Here is a 7,831-nt window from a genome sequence, read left to right as displayed (position 1 = left end):
AATTGTCGATACGATTAAAAGTTTGGATCACGACTCGATCGAAATTTGATGCAATTTCTCTAGCATTGCCAACAGCAAAAAACGAAGCAGAACAAAATGAAATGACAAAATTAAGTTAGCGGCATAAAATAGAATGTAGAAAAACACATGTTTTTGAAGATTTCAAAGTGAAAAGTAAATTGTATTGCATTATATCATACACCCAGAAAAAAGTGCCTTCGAACCTAAAGGAAAATTTTTTCATCAATATAGTTTATACATTTTATTTCCATTAAGGTAAATTTTTGTGAAAAATAATAAAATTTACTCGTTTCAGTAAAAAAATCCTAAACTGTAAGCAGTTAGGAATGGTTCATTAACTAGAATAAGGCATGGAATTTTACTCATACTATTTTCTTCGCTGGGTATAAGAATTTACTACTGAAAAAGAAAATTTTATTCACCGATAACAAAGCATTCGTAAAAATAAACAAAAACCGAACTAAAACCAAGTTTCCTCAAAATTAGTAAAATTTCTTATAAAATGACTTCCTTTATAATAGAAAGTTTTTCATACATACGAACAACACTTGGCATAGAAAAATATTTTAGTTCATTCGTACTAAGAAGTATGCAATCCTTTCAAAACTTAAGGAAACACACTTGTTAGAATATAGGAAATTTTCCTAAATTTCTATTGTCTACCTGTAATCGATACCTGTCATCGTAATCGATGTGTTTGCGCGTGGGTGTAATCGATATATTTGCGCGTCGGTTGTTTTTTTTAGTTGGAATCGCGTTGTTTTGGTATACGGAGAGATTGTTAAAAAATAATATGGTAAAATAATATAATAAATAACAAATAAAATATATAAAATATTTGTTATTTTAAATTAGTGAGAAAAATTTTAGTTTTTTTTAAATAAATCTATCAATGTTCGTGATAGTGTATAAAGAAAGAAAACACCAGCAGAATAACAACCCTTTCATTTGTCTTCATTTTGGAATCTTCAATTATCAGGTAATACTCAGTGACGCTGACTTTTTGCAACAAAAATGTTTTATGATTTTTTATATTTGTAGGTATTGAAATTGTAAAAGGAGGACAAAATCGTTAGGCAGCAACTTATTAAAAGTGAAAAGTACAAGACGAAAAAAAGTGCGTTTTACAGTTGATAATATCACACGGAAATTGAAAATAGTGGAATAATAAACTAATATTTCAAAGAGATTCGATGCTGTTGATTCTTAATAAATATATTCAATATATTAATAAAACATTTCTTTTATTGAAGATAAAATTGCTTATAGAAATAAATAAAATTGTATTTAAAAACGAAGGTAAGCAGTTCTAATTATGAAGTAAAAGTTTTACCACAAATGTGTAAGTTTGTCGAAATGAATGAAAAAATTTCAATAAAATCATTCCATATATGAATTCAAATTAGTTAAATTTTTTCATTCTGTAGTATAGTGGTATATAAATATAGGAAAATGTTAACTAATATATGGAATGCATTATTCCTAATTTCTACGAAAATCACATCGTTCAAACAAATAAAAATGTCTTTGGCGCTATACGAAGTTCAACTTTCTTCACAATGAGTTCATTTTAACTTAAAGAAGGGGTCACTTTTTTCTGGGTGTATGGACCCATATCTCTTTTCACATTCCTCCGGATTCCTTCCTAATTGGAGGATGAGATGAATATAAAATAATTCGGCGACAAATAAGGAATAAAAGTGCACATTGTTATTGGTGTAAGTACATGGGTTTGAAATGGTTTGCACTGTTAGAAAGTCTCCTTCGGAGGCTTAATGGTCGATTTCGGCTGACGAAGGAGGCGTTCAAATGGGAAATAATTTTTGGTGGCATCTCAACGTCAACTCTATCGCTCTTTAAACTTTTTGCCAGTGGATGCCTTCATCATTCACTATTCTTACAAGGTGGTTCAGAAGCGTTATGTTGTCATGGAATGGTACGGTAATTGGTTGATCACAATCTCTTGTATATCGATCTAGCATGTGTACTTTATATATGGTTCTTTGCCAAGCTAGGGTGACCAATTTTTGTTTAACTTTTATTGGAGTTGCATTAATCCTAAATATTCAAAATATGTTCATTATATGTAAATTTACTACAAATTAGCAACAATTCGAACTAAAACTAATATATTTACTATTCCTATATGGTGAAAACAATGTAAAAAACAAGTGAAAAATGTTTTACGATTGCAATTTACCAATCGAAAAAATTGTCGATCAAAAAAACTCGATATCGACTCTCGTGATCCGAAAAATGTAGATTTCGACCAAAAGTTCTCGATATCGAATGCCGTGATTAGCCCCCTGTTTTCCTTCATGCCAACAATGCTATACTCAAGATTATATATCACTTCTGAGCAATATTTCTATTAAAATGAGCAATTATATCAGCGCTATGTAGAAGCTGCCCTAAATCGGGACATCGCCCACAAAAATCAGCGCTGATTCGGTTGTTTTGTTAGCAGTTGGTACTGCATCTCTCCCTTACAATCCTCCTGAAATAGTGCTCCATTTTTTGCTGAGATGTATATCCCTTGTTTCACGTGTACCGATGAAGTGAAACCTTTTCACTCGGGTTTGTTGGTTATGCAACTTTTTCCCATCGATTTTATACGATGAAAGCAAAGGTTTCATTTTATTATTCACAAAATAGCAAGTATTTAAACCCAAAATAAATAGCATGTAGGCAACTAATCACAAAATTTGATAATACGTTATAACACAAATTTGTCACGATTTGCTTTTGATGCTGAGGGGGGGTTGTTTACTTTAGCTGATTTTATTTAGTACACAGAAAAACGTAAACAATTTTATAGGCAGAATGAACTAACTTGTGCGAAAATTGAACTAAACTGTACTCCAAATTTTGATATTTCTACAAAATGTTGTTAAAACCAGAAAAAATTAATTTCCTGGTGTACCTTTTAACTACAATCATTCAATTTCACTCGGGTCATCATTACTGGCGATGACGAGTGGATCCACTACAGCAATACCGAATCTTAAATACGCACCACCAAGAATCAATTATTATAGTTTCCTTTGAAATTTCAGGAGGGTTTGATGACAGATATTCTCTCAAGCAGAGCAGTTCAACTAGTACACTTCCCGAAGATAAATTTAAAGATTTTACCTATGAAGACTATATCAGATTTATAAGAACCAGTTTTGTTTGAGTTTTAGAGGAATCATTTACATCTCTTGTAAGTGTGCAAGAAAATGATGAAATAACGCCTGGATTTGAAATCTAAAATAGATAGAAAATAGTAGATTTTCACCCCCATTATTTAAATAATTACCAGAAGTAAAATCTGGAAATTTTACATTCAGTTTCAAGCAATTTTCATGATCAGTGCGCCTTCTACACCCTCAAGAAGTGAAATCGGTCTATATGGAGGCCTTACCAAAGGACCGATAAAGACTAAATCCGATACACGTTTTTGTGAGTCTAAAATACCAGTAAATTTACAATTTCATGCAAATCGGAACAAACTAAGGTTTCTAGAAACCCAAGGAGTTAAATCGGGAGATCGGTCTTATGGGGGATATGCCAAAAACATAGACGGATACACACGGAAACGTAGACGGATACACACGATCTCCCGATTTTACTTCTTGGGCTTAAAGAAACCATAGTTTCTATCCAATTTACTTGAAATTAGAAACCTAGAGGTATTTTAGGACTACAAAGAGGTGTGCCAAAAATGGTGAGTATCGGTCTTATGCGGGCTATACACACAATATTCAGCACATCTAACTGTAGTTCTAGAATTTAGACCCCAAATCGGAGGTCCGGTTTATAAGGGGGCTATATCAAAAACTGCACAGATACATAATATATTCGGCACACCGCTTTGTGGTCCTAAAATACCTCTGGATATCAAACTTCAAGTAAAATGGGGAGATCGGTCTATATGGGGGCTATGCCAAAACATGGACCGATACTCATCATTCTTGGCATACCTCTTTGTGGTCCTAAAATACCTCTAGATTTCAAAATTCAGGCAAATTGGATAATAACTACGGATTCTATAAGCCCAAGAAGTAGTCAAGAGATCGGTCTATATGTGGGCTATACCAAAACATGGACCGATACTCACCATTTTTGGCACACCTCTTTACGGTCCTAAAATACCTCCAGGTGTCCATATTCAGGCAAATTGGATAAAAACTACGTCTTCTATAATCCAAGGAAGTAAACTCGGGAGGTCGGTCTATATGGAGGCTATACCAAAACATGAACCGGTACTCACCATTTTTGACACACCTCTTAACGGTCCTAAAATACCTCTAGATTTCAAAATTCAGGTAACTACGGATTATATAAGCCCAAGAAGTAAATTCCGGAGATCGGTCTATATGGGGGCTATACCAAAACATGGACCGATACTCACCATTTTTGGCACACCTCTACGTCTTCTATAATCCAAGGAAGTAAAATCGGGAGATCGGTCTATATGGAGGCTATACCAAAACATGGACCGATACTCACCATTTTTGACACACCTCTTAACGGTCCTAACATACCTCTAAATTTCAAAATGCAAGCAAATTAGATAATAACTACGGTTTCTATAAGCCCAAGAAGTAAATTCGGGAGATCGGTCTATATGGCGGCTATACCAAAACATGAACCGATACTCACCATTTTTGGCACACCTCTTTGTAGTCCTAAAATAAAAGTAAAATCGGGAGATCGGTCTATATGGAGGCTATACCAAAACATGGACCGATACTCACCATTTTTGACACACCTCTTAACGGTCCTAACATACCTCTAAATTTCAAAATGCAAGCAAATTAGATAATAACTACGGTTTCTATAAGCCCAAGAAGTAAATTCGGGAGATCGGTCTATATGGCGGCTATACCAAAACATGAACCGATACTCACCATTTTTGGCACACCTCTTTGTAGTCCTAAAATACCTCAAGGTTTCTAATTTCAGGCAAATTGGATAGAAACTATGGTTTCTTTAAGTCCAAGAAGTAAACTCGGGAGATCGGTCTATATGGGGGCTATATCAAAACATGGACCGATACACACCATTTTTGGTACACCTCTTTATGGTCCTAAAATACCTCTAAATTTACGGTTTCTATAAGCCCATGACCCCAAATCGGGATGTCGGTTTATATGGGGACTATATCAAAACCTGGACCGATATAGCCCATCTTCGAACTTGACCTGCCTGCAGACAAAAGACGAGTTTGTACAAAATTTCAGCACGATTGCTTCTTTATTGAAATCTGTTGGTTGATTACAAAAGACAGACAGCCAGACAGACGGACATGGTTATATCGTCTAAGAATTTCTCCCTGATACAAGATATATATATATATATATATATATATATATATATATATATATATATATATATATATATATATATATATATATATATATATATATATATATATATATATATATATATATAATATATATATATATATATATATATATATATATATATATATATATATATATATATATATATATATATATATATATATATATATATATATATATATGTTTGGGACATATATGTTAATATGTTAGAACATATTATGTTTGGGACATATAATGTTTGTAAATATAATATGCTTGGATGCAAACATATATTAATTTAGAAATAGCCTATAAACATATATGTGTTTAGTAGCTTGGAGCGCTATTTAACAGGGAGCGATATTGAATTAAGTTGGTGGTTGTTGCTTGTTATTACAAAATTAACATTTTATTTTTCCTTGGGCAATTGATCAGCTACTTCTTTGATCCTTACAAACTGTGTGGTCCGCTGTTCGAATCCCCGTCGGGCAAAAGGTAAAATTAAAATAAAAAAATCATACAATTGAATAATTTCTTCTACAATGTTTGTATTACAGAAACACCCAGAAAAAAGTGACCGCTTCTTTAAGTTAAAATGAACTCATTGTGAAGAAAGTTGAACTTCGTATAGCGCCAAAGACATTTTTATTTGTTTGAACGATGTGATTTTCGTAGAAATTAGGTATAATGCATTCCATATATTAGTTAACATTTTCCTATATTTATATACCACTATACTACAGAATGAAAAAATTTAACTAATTTGAATTCATATATGGAATGATTTTATTGAAATTTTTTCATTCATTTCGACAAATCTTACACATTTGTGGTAAAAGTTTTACTTCATAATTAGAACTGCTTACCTTCGTTTTTAAATACAATTTTATTTATTTCTATAAGCAATTTTATCTTCAATAAAAGACATGTTTTATTAATATATTGAATATATTTATTAAGAATCAACAGCATCGAATCTGTTTGAAATATTAGTTTATTATTCCACTATTTGCAATTTCCGTGTGATATTATCAACTGTAAAACGCACTTTTTCTTCTTCTTGTACTTTTCACTTTTAATAAGTTGCTGCCTAACGATTTTATCCTCCTTTTACAATTTCAATACCTACAAATATAAAAAATCATAAAACATTTTTGTTGCAAAAGGTTAGCGTCACTGAATATTACCTGATAATTGAAGATTCCAAAATGAAGACAAATGAAAGGGTTGTTATTCTGCTGGTGTTTTCTTTCTTTATACACTATCACGAACATTGATAGATTTATTTAAAAAAACGAAAAATTTTCTCACTAATTTAAAATAACAAATATTTTATTTGTTATTTATTATATTATTTTACCATATTATTTTTTAACAATCTCTCCGTATACCAAAACAACGCGATTCCAACTAAAAAAACAACCGACGCGCAAATATATCGATTACACCCACGCGCAAACACATCGATTACGATGACAGGTATCGATTACAGGTAGACAATAGAAATTTAGGAAAATTTCCTATATTCTAACAAGTGTGTTTCCTTAAGTTTTGAAAGGATTGCATACTTCTTAGTACGAATGAACTAAAATATTTTTCTATGCCAAGTGTTGTTCGTATGTATGAAAAACTTTCTATTATAAAGGAAGTCGCAATTATCATTTTATACGAAATTTTACTAATTTTGAGGAAACTTGGTTTTAGTTCGGTTTTTGTTTATTTTTACGAATGCTTTGTTATCGGTGAATAAAATTTTCTTTCTCAGTAGTAAATTCTTATACCCAGCGAAGAAAATAGTATGAGTAAAATTCCATGCCTTATTCTAGTTAATGAACTATTCCTAACTGCTTACAGTTTAGGATTTTTTTACTGAAATGAGTAAATTTTATTATTTTTCACAAAAATTTACCTTAATGGAAATAAAATGGATAAACTATATTTATGAAAAATTTTTCCTTTAGTTTCGAAGGCACTTTTTTCTGGGTGAAAAGGTGCTAAGAACTAAAAAATCTCGTGGAAATGTGAAAGATGTGGGGGAATATACAATTGGGGCAGAAACAAAATTTTGAGCATTCAGGTCGAAAACCTATGTTGTTAGCACCTATATTACCTGTTTATTTTCATAATTCATTATGATTGTAAATATATAAATAAATAAATAAAATTTTGAGCACAATATTGTTTGGGAGAATTTTTTTAAAGCATATAATATTTTTGGGTGCAAAATGCTTCCAAACATATTATATGTTCACATAATAACATATTGTTTTTTGGAAGACAACATTATTGAATTTGGATGCAAAAATACGAAATGTTTGGAACTTAGAGTACCCAAACATATATTGTTTAGACTAATATGCTTTCAAACATATTATATGGATGAGATCAAACATATAAATGTTTGGGCAATACCCAAAAATGTATATGCTTGAAGCAAAATATGTTTGGGAGTATCGAAATATCGATTTCCGACTTTATAA

The sequence above is a fragment of the Haematobia irritans genome, chromosome 3 (genome assembly GCF_050003625.1).
Source record: "Haematobia irritans isolate KBUSLIRL chromosome 3, ASM5000362v1, whole genome shotgun sequence".
Lineage (NCBI taxonomy): Eukaryota > Metazoa > Arthropoda > Insecta > Diptera > Muscidae > Haematobia > Haematobia irritans.
Note: the sequence above shows the minus strand (reverse complement) of the source record.